Source organism: Bombina bombina, chromosome 8, assembly GCF_027579735.1.
Source record: "Bombina bombina isolate aBomBom1 chromosome 8, aBomBom1.pri, whole genome shotgun sequence".
Taxonomy (NCBI): domain Eukaryota; kingdom Metazoa; phylum Chordata; class Amphibia; order Anura; family Bombinatoridae; genus Bombina; species Bombina bombina.
In genome coordinates, this window is record NC_069506.1 from 2,649,257 (window position 1) to 2,671,601 (window position 22,345).

The 22,345-nt window shown below is 33.5% G+C and overlaps 1 protein-coding gene across 2 annotated transcripts in view; it reads right to left on the reverse strand.

Moving 5' to 3' along the window:
- UBASH3B (ubiquitin associated and SH3 domain containing B) overlaps nt 1-22,345 on the reverse strand; it is a 477,436-nt gene that overhangs the window by 193,520 nt on the left and 261,571 nt on the right. The gene's annotated exons all lie outside the window — the stretch shown is intronic.

The window sequence follows — 22,345 nt, forward strand, 5'->3', positions numbered from 1 at the left end:
ACAGACAGTGCAGACCTCTGCTCCTCACACTGATGGGAGAGAAGTAACACGTGTTAGCTACAGTAGGAACCTAATGCATAATAAACAGACAGTGCAGACCCCTGCTCCTCACACTGATGGGAGATAAGTGACACGTGTTAGATACAGTAGGAACCTAATGCATAATAAACAGACAGTGCAGACCTCTGCTCCTCACACTGATGGGAGAGAAGTAACACGTGTTAGATACAGTAGGAACCTGATGCATAATAAACAGACAGTGCAGACCCCTGCTCCTCACACTAATGGGAGATAAGTGACACGTGTTAGATACAGTAGGAACCTAATGCATAATAAACAGACAGTGCAGACCTCTGCTCCTCACACTGATGAGAGATAAGTAACACGTGTTAGATACAGTAGGAACCTAATGCATAATAAACAGACAGTGCAGACCCCTGCTCCTCACACTGATGAGAGATAAGTAACACATGTTAGCTACAGTAGGAACCTAATGCATAATAAACAGACAGTGCAGACCCCTGCTCCTCACACTGATGGGAGAGAAGTAACACGTGTTAGATACAGTAGGAACCTAATGCATAATAAACAGACAGTGCAGACCCCTGCTCCTCCTCACACTGATGGGAGAGAGGTGACACGTGCTAGCCACACAGTGCAGATCCAGGTTCCTAATTTTTACTAAAGGGAAAGTAAAATCAAAATGAAACTTCCATGGTTCAGATAGGGAATAAAATTTTAAAGAACTTTTAAAATGTACTTCTAAATATTAAATTTGCTTTGTTCTTTTGTATGCTATTTTGTAAGCATACCTAGGTATGCACAGGTGCACTAGTGGGAACTAGCTGATGAGCACAGGTGCACTAGTGGGAACTAGCTGATGAGCACAGGTGCACTAGTGGGAACTAGCTGATGAGCACAGGTGCACTAGTGGGAACTAGCTGATGAGCACAGGTGCACTAGTGGGAACTAGCTGATGAGCACAGGTGCACTAGTGGGAACTAGCTGATGAGCACAGGTGCACTAGTGGGAACTAGCTGATGAGCACAGGTGCACTAGTGGGAACTAGCTGATGAGCACAGGTGCACTAGTGGGAACTAGCTGATGAGTTGTTGTTCATTCCTGGTAGAGCACTTCTCTCTTCGATTGCAAATTATTATGACCCTGGGGAAGTCTCCGTATGGGTGATGGGGAAACCAGACGTGGACTCCTTGCCCAGTGTGCTTAGAGGAATGTGGCTGCAGCTCACTGACGAGGCCCATAGGAGGCTGAAACGATCGTCTGGGGTTGTCATGTTCCTTGTTCAGAGGAGAATCGCCTGGTATTTTGGAGCTGGGCTGACCTTACTTGGCGGGATCAGACTGATAAGCTTCAGGAAAGTTCTCCTCTGTGAAAAGCACACTGGTCTAAAAGAGGCTGCTTCCGGGTGGTAAATCGCCATAGAACTAGCTGATGAGCTGTTGTTCGTTCCTGGTAGAGCGCTTCTCTCTTTGTATGCAAATATATATATAATATGCACTTTCAAGTTGTTTGACAGTATTACATTTTAAACAGCGCATGCGCGCATCTCGTAGTGTTGCAGCAAGATGCGACACCACTTCCTTGTCAGAATCTGCTCCCTCTGAGTGCGCATGTTGCTGAATGACATAATCACATTCCTAATTAACACGTGGAGTGCAATTACGTCATACAGAGCATGCGCATCTGATAGAACACCGGGCTGAGCATGGGTAGATTGTGGTTACATCATTTAGTTGCTACAGGGTACGCATGCTTTGCAATTCAGTCTACTACACAATAGCCAACTGCTATGTGATACAGAAGTGCAGATCATGCTTGGTGACGGCAATTTCCTAAAGTTTTATTGCGTTTGGAGACAAACCGACAACCGGCGCTGAACAATTTATCGCCCATAAGAATAGGTAGCTTTTTTAATGATCTTGACAACATTGTCTACTGTTTCAGGTACTGAAGGTTATTCTGTGAACAGTCCGTACATTCTTTATGGATTTTGCATTATCCCTTAATAAAGGTGATCTCTCCAATTCATGCACTTGTGATATCCGTCAATCAGTGGGGTTTTATAGCTTCTCATGAGAAATTTTACTTGCAACCGAACATGAAAGTTTCTGAGCTGGTACGATTTATTTTTAATCTCATAAATTCACTTTTTATCATCCCAAAACCTGTGCACTCGTGATGGGAACTTTTCACATGGAGCAGGGTGTTAGATTTAATTGGTTTGCAGAATAGTTCACTCTAAACTCTTTGACTATCTTTATTTCCCATTCACTGAAGAGGAACGTAAATCCCAAACCACATTTATTAGAATTAAGAAAAGCAACAAATTCCTCTGCTTCTGGAGTTGTTCCCATGCAAATGAACAGCAAATCGTCTGTATCAACGATAACATTTAATTAAAGTACAACAGGGATTACCATGTCCATAAATGTGGAACAGCTCCCACCAACCGATGTAAAGATAGGTGTACGAGGGGGCATTGCTGCTCTTTAAACAAAGGATACCAAGAGAGTGAAGCAAATTTCATAATAGAACTAAATTTAAAAGTTGTTTAAACCAACAAAGAACAATGTGGATTTCAGGTCCATTTAAAGCTTTTTTCTGAGTAATTAAACAGTTGCTGCAGCACTTTATAATGATATTGCCATCCATATCACTCCTACAACAGATGTAAAACTATAACTGTGTATAAACACATAAACCAACCTACGTTTTTATCTGAGCTACTAAACACATGCTGCATTAAAGGGACCGTCTGCTCCAGACATAACCCCTTTATTATCCATTCCCCAGTTTTGCACAACCAACACAGTTATATTACACTTTTTACCTCTGTGATTACCTTGTATCTAACCCTCTGCAGACTGCTCCTTATCTCAGTTATATTAATATACTTTTTATCTCTGTGATTACCGTGTATCTAAGCCTCTGCAGACTCCCCCTTATCTCATTTATATTAATATACTCTTTACCTCTGTGATTACCCTGTATCTAAACCTCTGCAGACTGCTCCTCATCTCAGTTATATTAATATACTTTTTACCTCTGTGATTACCTTGTGTCTAAGCCTCTGCACACTGCTCCTTATCTCAGTTATATTAATATACTTTTTACCTCTGTGATTACCTTGTATCTAAGCCTCTGCAGACTGCTCCTCATCTCAGTTATATTAATATACTTTTTACCTCTGTGATTACCTTGTGTCTAAGCCTCTGAAGACTGCCCCTTATCTCAGTTATATTAATATACTTTCTACCTCTGTGATTACCTTGTATCTAAGCCTCTGCAGACTGCTCCTTATCTCAGTTATATTAATACACTTTTTACCTCTGTGATTACCTTGTATCTAAGCCTCTGCAGACTCCCCCTTATCTCAGTTAAATAATATACATTTACCTCTGTGATTACCTTGTATCTAAGCCTCTGCAGACTCCTCCTTATCTCAGTTATGTTAATATACTTTTTACCTCTGTGATTACCTTGTATCTAAGCCTCTGCAGACTGCACCTTATCTCAGTTATATTAATATACTTTTTACCTCTGTGATTACCTTGTATCTAAGCCTCTGCAGACTGCCCCTTATCTCAGTTATATTAATATACTTTTTACCTCTGTGATTACCTTGTATCTAACCCTCTGCAGACTGCTCCTTATCTCAGTTATATTAATATACTTTTTCCTCTTTGATTACCTTGTATCTAAGCCTCTACAGACTGCCCCTTATCTCAGTTATATTAATATACTTTTTACCTCTGTGATTACCTTGTATCTAACCCTCTGCAGACTGCTCCTTATCTCAGTTATATTAATATACTTTTTATCTCTGTGATTACCCTGTATCTAAGCCTCTGCAGACTGCCCCTTATCTCAGTTATATTAATATACTTTTTACCTCTGTGATTACCTTGTATCTAAGCCTCTGCAGACTGCCCCTTATCTCAGTTATATTAATATACTTTGTATCTCTGTGATTACCTTGTATCTAAGCCTCTGCAGACTACTCCTTATCTCAGTTATATTAATATACTTTCTACCTCTGTGATTACCTTGTATGTAAGCCTCTGCAGACTACTCCTTATCTCAGTTATATTAATATACTCTTTACCTCTGTGATTACCTTGTATCTAAGCCTCTGCAGACTGTTCCTTATCTCAGTTATATTAATATACTTTCTACCTCTGTGATTACCTTGTATGTAAGCCTCTGCAGACTACTCCTTATCTCAGTTATATTAATATACTCTTTACCTCTGTGATTACCTTGTATCTAAGCCTCTGCAGACTGTTCCTTATCTCAGTTATATTAATATACTTTCTACCTCTGTGATTACCTTGTATCTAAGCCTCTGCAGACTCCCCCTTATCTCAGCTAAATAATATAATTTTTACCTCTGTGATTACCTTGTATCTAAGCCTCTGCAAACTGCTCCCTTATCTCAGTTATATTAATACACTTTTTACCTCTGTGATTACCTTGTATCTAAGCCTCTGCAGACTGCCCCTTATCTCAGTTATATTAATATACTTTTTACCCGTGATTACCTTGTGTCTAAGCCTCTGCAGACTCCTCCTTATCTCAGTTATGTTAAAGGACCAGTCAGCACTGTAGATTTGCATAATCAACAAATGCTTGATAAGAAGACAATGCAACAGCACTTAGTCTGAACTTCAAATGAGTAGTAGATTTTTGTTAAATAAATTGCAAAGTTATGTCTATTTCCACCCCCCCCCCTGTATCATGTGACAGTCATCAGCCAATCACAAATGCATATATGTATATGCTGTTAATTCTTGCACATGCTCAGTAGGAGTTTGTGACTCAAAAAGTATAAATATAAAAAGACTGTGCACATTTTGTTAATGGAAGTAAATTTGAAAGTTGTTTAAAATTACATGCTCTATCAGAATCATGAAGTTTAATTTTGACTTGAGTGTCCCTTTAATATACTTTTTACCTCTGTGATTACCTTGTATCTAAGCCTCTGCAGACTGCTCCTTATCTCAGTTATATTAATATACTTTTTACCTCTGTGATTACCTTGTATCTAAGCCTCTGCAGACTGCTCCTTATCTCAGTTATATTAATATACTTTTTACCTCTGTGATTACCTTGTATCTAAGCCTCTGCAGACTCCTCCTTATCTCAGTTATATTAATATACTTTTTACCTCTGTGATTACCTTGTATCTAAGCCTCTGCAGACTGCTCCTTATCTCAGTTATATTAATATACTTTTTACCTCTGTGATAACCTTGTATCTAAGCCTCTGCAGACTCCTCCTTATCTCAGTTATATTAATATACTTTTTACCTCTGTGATTACCTTGTATCTAAGCCTCTGCAGACTGCTCCTTATCTCAGTTATATTAATATACGTTTTACCTCTGTGATTACCCTGTAGCTAACCCTCTGCAGACTGCCCCTTATCTCAGTTATAGTAATATACGTTTTACCTCTGTGATTACCTTGTATCTAAGCTTCTGCAGACTGACCCTTATCTCAGTTATATTAATATACTTTTTTTTACCTCTGCGATTACCTTGTATCTAAGCCTCTGCAGGCTGCCCCTTATCTTAGTTATATTAATATACTGTTTACTTGTGGGATTACCCTGTATCTAAGCCTCTGCAGATTGCCCCCTTATCTCAGATATATTAATATACTTTTAACCTCTGTGATTACCTTGTATCTAAGCCTCTGCAGACTGCCCCTTATCTCAGTTATATTAATATACTTTTAACCTCTGTGATTACCTTGTATCTAAGCCTCTGCAGACTGCCCCTTATCTCAGTTATATTAAAAATACTTTTTACCTCTGTGATTACCTTGTATCTAAGCCTCTGCAGACTGCCCCTTATCTCAGTTATATTAATATACGTTTTACCTCTGTGATTACCTTGTATCTAAGCCTCTGCAGACTGCTCCTTATCTCAGTTATATCAATATACTTTTTACCTCTGTGATTACCTTGTATCTAAGCCTCTGCAAATTGCCCCTTATCTCAGTTATATTAATATACTTTTTACCTCTGTGATTACCTTGTATCTAAGCCTCTTCTGACAGCCCACTGATCACATGACTTTTTATTTATTATCTATTGACTTGCATTTAGCCAATTAGTGCAGTGTCTGCCACAACCCACGGGTGTGAGCACAATGTTATCTATATGGCCCACTTGAACTAATAGTCTCCTGTTGTGTCAAGCTAAAAAAAAGTATGAGATTATGGGGCTGTCTGTAGTGGCTTAGAAACAGGCAGAAATTTAGAAGTTTAAAGGGACAGTCAAGTAAAAAAAAAACTTTCATGATTTAAATAGGGCATGTCATTTCAAACAACTTTCCAATTTACTTTTATTACCAATTTTGCTTTGTTCTCTTGGTATTCTTAGTTGAAAGCTAAATCTAGGAGGTTCATAAGCTAATTTCTTAGACCTTAAAGGGACAGTATACACTCATTTTCATATAACTGCATGTAATAGACACTACTATAAAGAATAAGATGCACAGATACTGATATAAAAATCCAGTATAAAACTGTTTAAAAACTTACTTAGAAGCTCTTAGTTAAGTTCTGTTGAAAAGGTAGCTGGAAAGCCCACAGCAAGTGGCAAATAAGACCCTCCCCCCCTCCCCCTTCTTTTGCATATGAAAAGACCCTTTACACAAACAGCAGCAAGCTGGAGAAGGTAGCTGACGGTATTCACATAAAACTTTGGGGCTTGGTTAGGAGTCTGAAAATCAGAGCAATGTTATTTAAAAATAAGCAAAACTATACATTTTTTACAAAAAAAAACCTTTATGGGCTTTATAAATAGATCAAATACAAAACATTTATGCAAAGAAAAAATGAGTTTATAATGTCCCTTTAAAGGCCACCTCTAATCTGAAAGCATTTTGACAGTTGTTCACCACTAGAGGGCGATAGTTCTTGTGTTTCATATAGATAACATTGAGCTCAGGCACGTGAAGCTCCTAGGAGCAAGCACCAATTGGCTAAAAATGCATGTCTGTCAAAAGAACTGAAATAAGGGGGCAGTTTGCAGAGCCATAGATATAAGGTAATCACAGAGGTAAAAAAGTATATTAATATAACTGAGATAAGGAGCAGTTTGCAGAGCCATAGATACAAGATAATCACAGAGGTAAAAAGTACATTAATATAACTGTGTTGGTTGTGCAAAATTGGGGAATGGGTAATAAAGGGATTATCTATCTTTTTAAACAACAAAAATTCTGGTGTTTACTGTCCCTTTAAATGTTATAAAGGATATTAATCTAACAGTGTTGTTTGTGCAAAGCTGGGGAATGGGTAGTAAAAGCGTTATCTATCTTTTTAAACAACAACAATTTTGGTGTAGACCGTCCCTTTAACATCCCAGGGGTCTCTATAGGCAAATTCTGATTTGTGAAAAACTGTATTGAGCACAGGAGATCCTATTTTTATCCAGAAATAAAATATTTATTAATTTGTATTTATTATTTTTACTGAATATTTGTAACAAATACATAAACAAAACACAGCTTCACCAGGGTATGAAATAAACATTTATATAAACAGCTCATAGAAATAAGTAAAAACCTAATCAGAAACCGTAAGATTCAGTGTAAATAGAAACATCTAATAGATAAGATAGACACTGCACATAAACACTATTTATTTGCTTGTACGTAAAACCTTTTTTCCATATGTAAATTCTATGTACAAATGAAAGAGTCAGTTTTTGTTTCCTACAAGGGCTAACCCTATTAGTCATTTCCTATTGCTTGTAGAGAAAACCTTATCTTGGTGACTTCATACAGAAAACCTAGCAAATGCACTTATAGAGGCACTAAATGAATATGCCTATGGGTGTTACATCCAGTTCTGTATTTCACAATCAGTAAGTTTACACTTGGTTTTAGTATCTCATTTCATTTCAATTTACTGTTAGTATTGGAGAAGCCTGTGTGATTTAACATCAAACAAAATGTGTATAAGGCGTATAACCATTCTAAACGGGGTACAACGCCATTATAGTCACAACTAGATTTGTGCAAAGTAACCAGTTTTGTCATTTCAGTTACCTGATAATAGAGCCCGAGAAGAAAAAAATGTATATACTTCACACACGAGAATTAATACAGTGAAGGAGAAGCAAATCAGGGAAAAGACAAAACCAAGAAAACACCTATTGATAAATTCCAGTGAAATAACACAGGGAAGCCCACGTGGTCACCATGTGTATAAAAAAAACTCCCCCCGTGGTCACCACGTGAATAAAGAGCCCCCCGTGGGCACCACATGTATAAAGAGCCCCCTGTGGGCACCACGTGTATAAAGAGGCTTATGAGACATGGCATGGGAACTAGTGCAGCGAAGGGAGTACATTGTGCAGCAAATATAAATATGTACATACACATAATAACACATAAATATATATGTATATACACATAGTAACACATAAATATATATGTATATACACATAGTAACACATAAATATATATGTACATACACATAATAACACATAAATATATATGTATATACACATAGTAACACATAAATATATATGTATATACACATAGTAACACATAAATATATATGTATATACACATAGTAACACATAAATATATATGTATATACACATAGTAACACATAAATATATATGTATATACACATAGTAACACATAAATATATATGTATATACACATAATAACACATAAATATATATGTATATACACATAGTAACACATAAATATATATGTATATACACATAGTAACACATAAATATATATGTATATACACATAGTAACACATAAATATATATGTATATACACATAGTAACATATAAATATATATGTATATACACATAATAACACATAAATATATATGTATATACACATAGTAACACATAAATATATATGTATATACACATAGTAACACATAAATATATATGTATATACACATACTAACACATAAATATATATGTATATACACATAGTAACACATAAATATATATGTATATACACATAGTAACACATAAATATATATGTATATACACATAGTAACACATAAATATATATGTATATACACATAGTAACACATAAATATATATGTATATACACATAGTAACACATAAATACATATGTATATACACATAGTAACACATAAATATATATGTATATACACATACTAACACATAAATATATATGTATATACACATAGTAACACATAAATATATATGTATATACACATAGTAACACATAAATATATATGTATATACACATAGTAACACATAAATATATATGTATATACACATAGTAACACATAAATATATATGTATATACACATAGTAACACATAAATATATATGTATATACACATAGTAACACATAAATACATATGTATATACACATAGTAACACATAAATATATATGTATATACACATAGTAACATATAAATATATATATGTATATACACATAGTAACACATAAATATATATGTATATACACACAGTAACACATAAATATATATGTATATACACATAATAACATATAAATATATATGTATATACACATAGTAACACATAAATATATATGTATATACACATAGTGACACATAAATATATATGTATATACACATAGTAACACATAAATATATATGTATATACACATAGTAACACATAAATATATAGGTATATACACATAATAACACATAAATATATATGTATATACACATAATAACACATAAATATATATGTATATACACATAGTGACACATAAATATATATGTATATACACATAGTAACACATAAATATATATGTATATACACATAGTAACACATAAATATATATGTATATACACATACTAACACATAAATATATATGTATATACACATAGTAACACATAAATATATATGTATATACACATAGTAACACATAAATATATATGTATATACACATAGTAACACATAAATATATCTGTATATACACATAGTAACACATAAATATATATGTATATACACATAGTAACACATAAATATATATGTATATACACATAATAACACATAAATATATATGTATATACACATAATAACACATAAATATATATGTATATACACATAATAACACATAAATATATATGTATATACACATAGTGACACATAAATATATATGTATATATACACATAGTAACACATAAATATATATGTATATACACATAGTAACACATAAATATATATGTATATACACATAGTAACACATAAATATATATGTATATACACATACTAACACATAAATATATATGTATATACACATAGTAACACATAAATATATATGTATATACACATAGTAACACATAAATATATATGTATATACACATAGTAACACATAAATATATATGTATATACACATAGTAACACATAAATATATATGTATATACACATAGTAACATATAAATATATATATGTATATACACATAGTAACACATAAATATATATGTATATACACACAGTAACACATAAATATATATGTATATACACATAATAACATATAAATATATATGTATATACACATAGTAACACATAAATATATATGTATATACACATAGTGACACATAAATATATATGTATATACACATAGTAACACATAAATATATATGTATATACACATAGTAACACATAAATATATAGGTATATACACATAATAACACATAAATATATATGTATATACACATAATAACACATAAATATATATGTATATACACATAGTGACACATAAATATATATGTATATACACATAGTAACACATAAATATATATGTATATACACATAGTAACACATAAATATATATGTATATACACATAGTAACACATAAATATATATGTATATACACATAGTAACACATAAATATATATGTATATACACATAGTGACACATAAATATATATGTATATACACATAGTAACACATAAATATATATGTATATACACATAATAACACATAAATATATATGTATATACACATACTAACACATAAATATATATGTATATACACATAGTGACACATAAATATATATGTATATACACATAGTAACACATAAATATATATGTATATACACATAGTAACACATAAATATATATGTATATACACATAGTAACACATAAATATATATGTATGTACACATAGTAACACATAAATATATATGTATATACACATAGTAACACATAAATATATATGTATATACACATAGTAACACATAAATATATATGTATGTACACATAGTAACACATAAATATATATGTATATACACATAATAACACATAAATATATATGTATATACACATAATAACACATAAATATATATGTATATACACATAGCAACACATAAATATATATGTATATACACACAGTAACACATAAATATATATGTATATACACATAATAACACATAAATATATATGTATATACACATAATAACACATAAATATATATGTATATACACATAATAACACATAAATATATATGTATATACACATAGTGACACATAAATATATATGTATATACACATAGTAACACATAAATATATATGTATATACACACAGTAACACATAAATATATATGTATATACACATAATAACACATAAATATATATGTATATACACATAATAACACATAAATATATATGTATATACACATAATAACACATAAATATATATGTATATACACATAGTGACACATAAATATATATGTATATACACATAGTAACACATAAATATATATGTATATACACACAGTAACACATAAATATATATGTATATACACATAGTAACACATAAATATATATGTATATACACACAGTAACACATAAATATATATGTATATACACATAGTAACACATAAATATATATGTATATACACACAGTAACACATAAATATATATGTATATACACACAGTAACACATAAATATATATGTATATACACATACTAACATAAATATATATGTATATACACATAGTAACACATATATATATATGTATATACACATACTAACACATAAATATATATGTATATACACATAATAACACATAAATATATATGTATATACACATAATAACACATAAATATATATGTATATACACATAATAACACATAAATATATATGTATATACACATACTAACACATAAATATATATGTATATACACATAGTGACACATAAATATATATGTATATACACATAGTAACACATAAATATATATGTATATTGAAAAAGCCCTAAGCAGTCTAGATGCCTTTTAAAACCTCACCCTGTTATAACTCTGTTGAGTTACTAGCGTAATTTATACATTTACCAGTTTAATATATAGTAAAAATATGGGGCAGTAACTTAATTAACTTGGGGCACATACCTGACACCGTCAGAACGCTGAATCACTAATAGTGGTCAGTGTATGGGGCAATGCTATATGTATAGATTTATAACACAAGATATATTTAGCTACCTGGATACTTTTATCAGTGATCCAATTTAACTGTGATTTATTGACAAGTGGCAACGTGTCATAGCATATAGACACCAACGCTACCATATACATATTATTTATACAAACCGTAGCATGATAGAGCGGCAGCTTTCCTGTATGCGATATCCTTGATAGCGCTGCAATATCACACCATTCTTCTTCTTTTGTGAACGCAGTATAACACACAGGAACTAACGCTACGGCTATATATATATGTTATATATTATTGACACTAACTATAGCGCGATAGGGCTACGGCCCTCCTGTATGTGTTACCCCTGACAGTGATTTAGTCAGCTCTACCATAATGATAGATGTGGACATATCATAGCATATTGAAGCCGCAACGTCTGCTCCACTATAGTGATTTTAGTCAGCTCTACTTACCTGATAGATGCAGACGTGTCATAGCATAGAGGAATTGCTCCAGCTACATAATATGCAATAATAGACACTAATTGTAGCAAGATTTAGTTACGACATTCCCATATGTGTGTTATAATTGACTTGCTAAGATGTGGTAATATAGATTAGGCAACTCCCTTAACAACATTCAATTTCATCCATCATTATTGAATATTCAGATAAGGGATTCACATTAATAATAATGATCAATAAGGACGTGTGATCTAGTAGCGGGCTACGAGCATATAAATACACACATAGGTAGAGATGGTAAGCATATGTAACGATTAGTTACAATCTTTAGGTAATGGTTATAAATATATTTCCTCTATCTAAGAATATTAATAACGTTCAACAGTAGATATATTGAATGCTCGTAATTGCACTAAGCATATTTACATAAAAAATCTACGTGTTTTCTATTGATAACCAAACAATTAACCCTGCTCCTTAAATCCACAAGTAATCGTTTGCCACACAGGTGAAACGAAAACAGACATTACATACTTCACACATGCATTGTCATAAACCACGCTTGGGCTGTATATAACAAGTGGATAAAACTCATGACACTCTATTGGATATTATAGAGAGATAACAATATAGATCAGCATACAAAGATCGAGTCCAATATCAGTTCTCTTTATAATCACAAGACAAATTCATGTTATAAGCACCCTCTATATAACTGACCAGCGTCATAAGAACTGTTATCTAGGACACCTCTCCCACATTCGCTAGGAAGGTGATAATGACCATCATTCCTAGACATGTTCTAGTAATATAACCCCTCTTTTTACTTTAGTACTATAGTGCCCCTACTATTTAGACAGTAGAACACACATTTATAATACTGCTATGTACTCAACCTAGACCACTTATGACCTAATTTGGTGACACTTACCTACAATCAGGCCTTATTATATAACTGATATAGTCACCTTCATAGTCTATCTGTACTTTAAGCACAACTGAGTGTGTATTTTAACCTATTTTGTTAGCTTTGTTTTTTATTTGCATTAAATTAAAAGTTATGTTTTAATTATATTCGGAACTAACCGCCTTAAGTCTGGGCATAGAGTGCTTATGTGCATTCTTTCAGTGGGTAAATCTTTATCCACTATCTTTTTGGATAGATTATTAATAGATTCCTATACAGAGAGAGACAGATTATTAATAGATTCCTATACAGAGAGAGAGACAGGTTATTAATAGATTCCTATACAGAGAGAGAGACAGACTAGCAATAGATTCCTATACAGAGAGAGAGACAGACTAGCAATAGATTCCTATACAGAGAGAGAGACAGATTATTAATAGATTCCTATACAGAGAGAGAGACAGATTATTAATAGATTCCTATACAGAGAGAGAGACAGATTATTAATAGATTCCTATACAGAGAGAGAGACAGATTATTAATAGATTCCTATACAGAGAGAGAGACAGATTATTAATAGATTCCTATACAGAGAGAGAGACAGACTAGCAATAGATTCCTATACAGAGAGAGAGACAGACTAGCAATAGATTCCTATACAGAGAGAGAGACAGATTATTAATAGATTCCTATACAGAGAGAGAGACAGATTATTAATAGATTCCTATACAGAGAGAGAGACAGATTATTAATAGATTCATATACAGAGAGAGACAGATTATTGATAGATTCCTATACAGAGAAAGAGACAGATTATTAATAGATTCATATACAGAGAGAGAGAGACAGATTATTAATAGATTCCTATACAGAGAGAGAGACAGATTATTAATAGATTCCTATACAGAGAGAGAGACAGATTATTAATAGATTCATATACAGAGAGAGACAGATTATTGATAGATTCATATACAGAGAGAGAGACAGATTATTAATAGATTCCTATACAGAGAGAGAGACAGATTATTAATCGATTCCTATACAGCGAGAGACAGATTATTAATAGATTCATATACAGAGAGAGACAGATTATTGATAGATTCATATACAGAGAGAGAGACAGATTATTAATAGATTCATATACAGAGAGAGAGACAGATTATTAATAGATTCCTATACAGAGAGAGAGACAGATTATTAATAGATTCCTATACAGAGAGAGAGACAGATTATTAATAGATTCCTATACATAGAGAGACAAATTATTAATAGATTCCTATACAGAGAGAGACAGATTATTAATAGATTCCTATACAGAGAGAGAGACAGATTATTAATAGATTCCTATACAGAGAGAGAGACAGACTAGCAATAGATTCCTATACAGAGAGACAGATTATTAATAGATTCCTATACAGAGAGAGAGAGACAGATTATTAATAGATTCATATACAGAGAGAGACAGATTATTAATAGATTCCTATACAGAGAGAGAGACAGATTATTAATAGATTCCTATACAGAGAGAGAGACAGATTATTAATAGATTCCTATACAGAGAGAGAGACAGACTAGCAATAGATTCCTATACAGAGAGAGAGACAGATTATTAATAGATTCCTATACAGAGAGAGAGACAGATTATTAATAGATTCCTATACAGAGAGAGAGACAGATTATTAATAGATTCCTATACAGAGAGAGAGAAACAGAATATTAATAGATTCCTATACAGAGAGAGAGAAACAGATTATTAATAGATTCCTATACAGAGAGAGACAGATTATTAATAGATTCCTATACAGAGAGAGAGACAGATTATTAATAGATTCATATACAGAGAGAGACAGATTATTGATAGATTCCTATACAGAGAGAGAGAGACAGATTATTAATCGATTCCTATACAGAGAGAGACAGATTATTAATAGATTCATATACAGAGAGAGACAGATTATTGATAGATTCATATACAGAGAGAGAGACAGATTATTAATAGATTCATATACAGAGAGAGAGACAGATTATTAATAGATTCCTATACAGAGAGAGAGACAGATTATTAATAGATTCCTATACAGAGAGAGAGACAGATTATTAATAGATTCCTATACAGAGAGAGAGACAGATTATTAATAGATTCCTATACAGAGAGAGACAAATTATTAATAGATTCCTATACAGAGAGAGACAGATTATTAATAGATTCCTATACAGAGAGAGAGACAGACTAGCAATAGATTCCTATACAGAGAGACAGATTATTAATAGATTCCTATACAGAGAGAGAGAAAGATTATTAATAGATTCATATACAGAGAGAGACAGATTATTAATAGATTCCTATACAGAGAGAGAGACAGATTATTAATAGATTCCTATACAGAGAGAGAGACAGATTATTAATAGATTTCTATACAGAGAGAGAAAGATTGTTAATAGATTCCTATACAGAGAGAGAGACAGATTATTAATAGATTTCTATACAGAGAGAGACAGATTATTAATAGATTCATATACAGAGAGGGAGACAGATTATTAATAGATTCATATACAGAGAGAGACAGATTATTAATAGATTCATATACAGAGAGAGACAGATTATTAATAGATTCCTATACAGAGAGAGAGACAGATTATTAATAGATTCCTATACAGAGAGAGACAGATTATTAATAGATTCCTATACAGAGAGAGAGATTATTAATAGAATCCTATATAGAGAGAGAGAGACAGACTAGCAATAGATTCCTATACAGAAAGAGAGAGATTATTAATAGAATCCTATACAGAGAGAGAGACAGATTATTAATAGATTCATATACAGAGAGAGAGACAGATTATTAATAGATTCCTATACAGAGAGAGAGACAGATTATTAATAGATTCCTATACAGAGAGAGAGACAGATTATTAATAGATTTCTATACAGAGAGAGACAGATTATTAATAGATTCCTATACAGAGAGAGAGACAGATTATTAATAGATTTCTATACAGAGAGAGACAGATTGTTAATAGATTCCTATACAGAGAGAGAGAGACAGATTATTAATAGATTCATATACAGAGAGAGACAGATTATTAATAGATTCCTATACAGAGAGAGAGATTATTAATAGAATCCTATATAGAGAGAGAGAGACAGACTAGCAATAGATTCCTATACAGAAAGAGAGAGATTATTAATAGAATCCTATACAGAGAGAGAGAGACAGACTAGCAATAGACAAAGACACAGGAAGTCATGTGATGCACAGATATAGCACAAGTGTGTACAAAATACAGACACAGGAAGTCATGTGATGCACAGATATAGCACAAGTGTGTACAAAACACAGACAGGGGAAGTCATGTGATGCACAGATATAGCACAAGTGTGTACAAAACACAAAGACACAGGAAGTCATGTGATGCACGGATATAGCACAAGTGTGTACAAAATACAGACACAGGACGTCATGTGATGCACAGATATAGCACAAGTGTGTACAAAATACAGACAGAGGAAGTCATGTGATGCACAGATATAGCACAAGTGTGTACAAAACACAAAGACACAGGAAGTCACGTGATGCACAGATATAGCACAAGTGTGTACAAAACACAGACACAGGAAGTCATGTGATGCAGAGATATAGCACAAGTGTGTACAAAATACAGACACAGGAAGTCATGTGATGCACGGATATAGCACAAGTGTGTACAAAATACAGACACAGGAAGTCATGTGATGCACGGATATAGCACAAGTGTGTACAAACTGACACAGGAAGTCATCTGATGCACAGATATAGCACAAGTGTGTACAAAATACAGACACAGGAAGTCATGTGATGCACGGATATAGCACAGGTGTGTACAAAATACAGACACGGGAAGTCATGTGATGCACAGATATAGCACAAGTGTGTACAAAACACAAAGACACAGGAAGTCATGTGATGCACAGATATAGCACAAGTGTGTAGAAAACACAAAGACACAGGAAGTCATGTGATGCACAGATATAGCACAAGTGTGTACAAAATACAGACACAGGACGTCATGTGATGCACAGATATAGCACAAGAGTGTACAAAACACAGACACAAGAAGTCATGTGATGCACAGATATAGCACAAGTGTGTAAAAAACACAGACACAGGAAGTCATGTGATGCACAGATATAGCACAAGTGTGTACAAAACACAGACACAGGAAGTCATGTGATGCACAGATATAGCACAAGTGTGCACAAAACACAAAGACACAGGAAGTCATGTGATGTGATGCACAGATATAGCACAAGTGTGTACAAAATACAGACACAGGAAGTCATGTGATGCACAGATATAGCTAGGGTTGCCACCTCAGCAATGTTTTCCTGAACACTTATGAGTTACACATGCTGCAGGGTGTGCGGGGAGGAACATGTATTGTGTTTCTGGACAGCACTATTCATACTCCTCCCTGCACACCCTGCAGCATGTGTAACTTATAAGTGTTCCGTATTTTAAGGGACGGGTTGCAACACTAGATATAGCACAAGTGTGTACAAAATACAGACACAGGAAGTCATGTGATGCACAGATGTAGCACAAGTGTGTACAAAATACAGACACAGGAAGTCATGTGATGCACAGATATAGCACAAGTGTGTACAAAACACAGACACAGGAAGTCATGTGATGCACAGATATAGCACAAGTGTGTACAAAACACAAAGACACAGGAAGTCATGTGATGCACAGATATAGCACAAGAGTGTACAAAATACAGACACAGGAAGTCATGTGATGCACAGATATAGCACAAGTGTGCACAAAACACAAAGACACAGGAAGTCATGTGGTGCACAGATATAGCACAAGTGTGTACAAAATACAAAGACACAGGAAGGCATGTGATGCACAGATATAGCACAAGTGTGTACAAAACACAAAGACACAGGAAGTAATGTGATACACAGATATAGCACAAGTGTGTACAAAATACAGACACAGGAAGTCATGTGATGCACAGATATAGCACAAGTGTGTACAAAACACAAAGACACAGGAAGTCATGTGATGCACTGATATAGCACAAGTGTGCACAAAATACAGACACAGGAACTCATGTGATGCACAGATATAGCACAAGTGTGTACAAAACACAGACACAGGAAGTCATGTGATGCACGGATATAGCACAAGTGTGTACAAAACACAAAGACACAGGAAGTCATGTGATGCACAGATATAGCACAAGTGTGTACAAAATACAGATAATACAGTGGTTCTGTCAAATCAATTTTAAAACCTACATGGATCCATGGGGGACATATAAAAACTTAAATAAAAAATACAATGTGCGTTCAATACTGTATAAAAGAATGAATAATCACAGCATAATACAAACAAGTCTCACAATAAATTGATAATACTTGTGTGCCGATTGAGACCTAGTATGTGGTCACAAATCCATCAGTCATCTCTAAATGGGAGGTTATCACATGAGTAAATATAATAAACATAAACAGGTGATACAACGTGTAGAAAATGCGTGAAAAAATGCGCAAATAATGTGATAAAAATGATAAGTCAATTGCTGTCCAAAATTAGTGTCCAAACAAGATAAGTTCCAAATAAAATTTATCCAGTGTTGGTAGTAAACATAAGGTGCCAGAAAACAGTTCTTGGAAGCAAAAAATGAGAATAAATGTGGAAAAAAATGTGAAAAAACAGAATGTGAAAAAACAAAAATGTGTAAACGATGATTCAAAGATCAGAGATATATAAACATGATCCAAAATATCTTCTATACCTGTGGAAAAATGAAGAAATAATAGTGCAATAACGTTTATACAATCCAAATAATGATTAGAAATGAGCTCACCAGTATGTCAACGCGTTTCGGCCTTCCTGGCCTTTATCAAGACTATTGATAGTCTTGATAAAGGCCAGGAAGGCCGAAACGCGTTGACATACTGGTGAGCTCATTTCTAATCATTATTTGGATTGTATAAACGTTATTGCACTATTATTTCTTCATTTTTTCCACAGGTATAGAAGATATTTTGGATCATGTTTATATATCTCTGATCTTTGAATCATCGTTTACACATTTTTGTTTTTTCACATTCTGTTTTTTCACATTTTTTTTCCACATTTCTTCTCATTTTTTGCTTCCAAGAACTGTTTTCTGGCACCTTATGTTTACTACCAACAATGGATAAATTTTATTTGGAACTTATCTTGTTTGGACACTAATTTTGGACAGCAATTGACTTATCATTTTTATCACATTATTTGCACATTTTTTCACGCATTTTCTACACGTTGTATCACCTGTTTATGTTTATTATATTTACTCATGTGATAACCTCCCATTTAGAGATGACTGATGGATTTGTGACCACATACTAGGTCTCAATCGGCACACAAGTATTATCAATTTATTGTGAGACTTGTTTGTATTATGCTGTGATTATTCATTCTTTTATACAGTATTGAACGCACATTGTATTTTTTATTTATGTTTTTATATGTCCCCCATGGATCCATGTAGGTTTTAAAATTGATTTGACAGAATCACTGTATTATCTAAATTGTTTTATATCCTTGTATTAAACTGATTTTTATCTATCTCACCCAATTGATGACTTAGCCTTTTAAGCTGTTAGCGCTCACTCATTTATTTTAGTTAGTCTTTTTCTCAAGCCCACTAGGGGGCTCTTGTCAGTGAGCTTAAGGCATCCTATTACTAGCGCTCGGTCTACTACATATATTTCTTTGTGTACAAAATACAGACACAGGAAGTCATGTGATGCACAGATATAGCACAAGTGTGTACATAATACAGACACAGGAAGTCATGTGATGCACAGATATAGCACAAGTGTGTACAAAATACAGACACAGGAAGTCATGTGATGCACAGATATAGCACAAGTGTGTACATAATACAGACACAGGAAGTCATGTGATGCACAGATATAGCACAAGTGTGTACAAAATACAGACACAGGAAGTCATGTGATGCACAGATATAGCACAAGTGTGTACATAATACAGACACAGGAAGTCATGTGATGCACAGATATAGCACAAGTGTGTACAAAATACAGACACAGGACGTCATGTGATGCACAGATATAGCACAAGTGTGTACAAAATACAGACACAGTAAGTCATGTGATGCACAGATATAGCACAAGTGTGTAGAAAACACAAAGACACAGGAAGTCATGTGATGCACAGATATAGCACAAGTGTGTACAAAATATAAACACAGGAAGTCATGTGATCCACAGATATAGCACAAGTAAGTACAAAAAACAAAGACACAGGAAGTCATGTGATGCACAGATATAGCACAAGTGTGTACAAAATACAGACACAGGAAGTCATGTGATGCACAGATATAGCCCAAGTGTGTACAAAATACAAAGACACAGGAAGTCATGTGATGCACAGATATAGCACAAGTGTGTACAAAATTCAAAGACACAGGAAGTCATGTGATGCACAGATATAGCACAAGTGTGTACAAAATACAGACACAGGAAGTCATGTGATGCACAGATATAGCACAAGTGTGTACAAAATACAGACACAGGACGTCATGTGATGCACAGATATAGCACAAGTGTGTACAAAATACAGACACAGGACGTCATGTGATGCACAGATATAGCACAAGTGTGTACAAAATACAGACACAGGAAGTCATGTGATGCACAGATATAGCACAAGTGTGTAGAAAACACAAAGACACAGGAAGTCATGTGATGCACAGATATAGCACAAGTGTGTACAAAATATAAACACAGGAAGTCATGTGATGCACAGATATAGCACAAGTGTGTACAAAACACAAAGACACAGGAAGTCATGTGATGCACAGATATAGCACAAGTGTGTAGAAAACACAAAGACACAGGAAGTCATGTGATGCACAGATATAGCACAAGTGTGTAGAAAACACAAAGACACAGGAAGTAATGTGATGCACAGATATAGCACAAATGTGTACAAAATTCAAAGACACAGGAAGTCATGTGATGCACAGATATAGCACAAGTGTGTACAAAATACAGACACAGGAAGTCATGTGATGCACAGATATAGCACAAGTGTGTACAAAATACAGACACAGGAAGTCATGTGATGCACAGATATAGCACAAGTGTGTACAAAATACAGACACATGACGTCATGTGATGCACAGATATAGCACAAGTGTGTACATAATACAGACACAGGAAGTCATGTGATGCACAGATATAGCACAAGTGTGTACAAAATACAGACACAGGACGTCATGTGATGCACAGATATAGCACAAGTGTGTACAAAATACAGACACAGGAAGTCATGTGATGCACAGATATAGCACAAGTGTGTAGAAAACACAAAGACACAGGAAGTCATGTGATGCACAGATATAGCACAAGTGTGTACAATATATAAACACAGGAAGTCATGTGATGCACAGATATAGCACAAGTGTGTACAAAACACAAAGACACAGGACGTCATGTGATGCACAGATATAGCACAAGTGTGTACAAAATACAGACA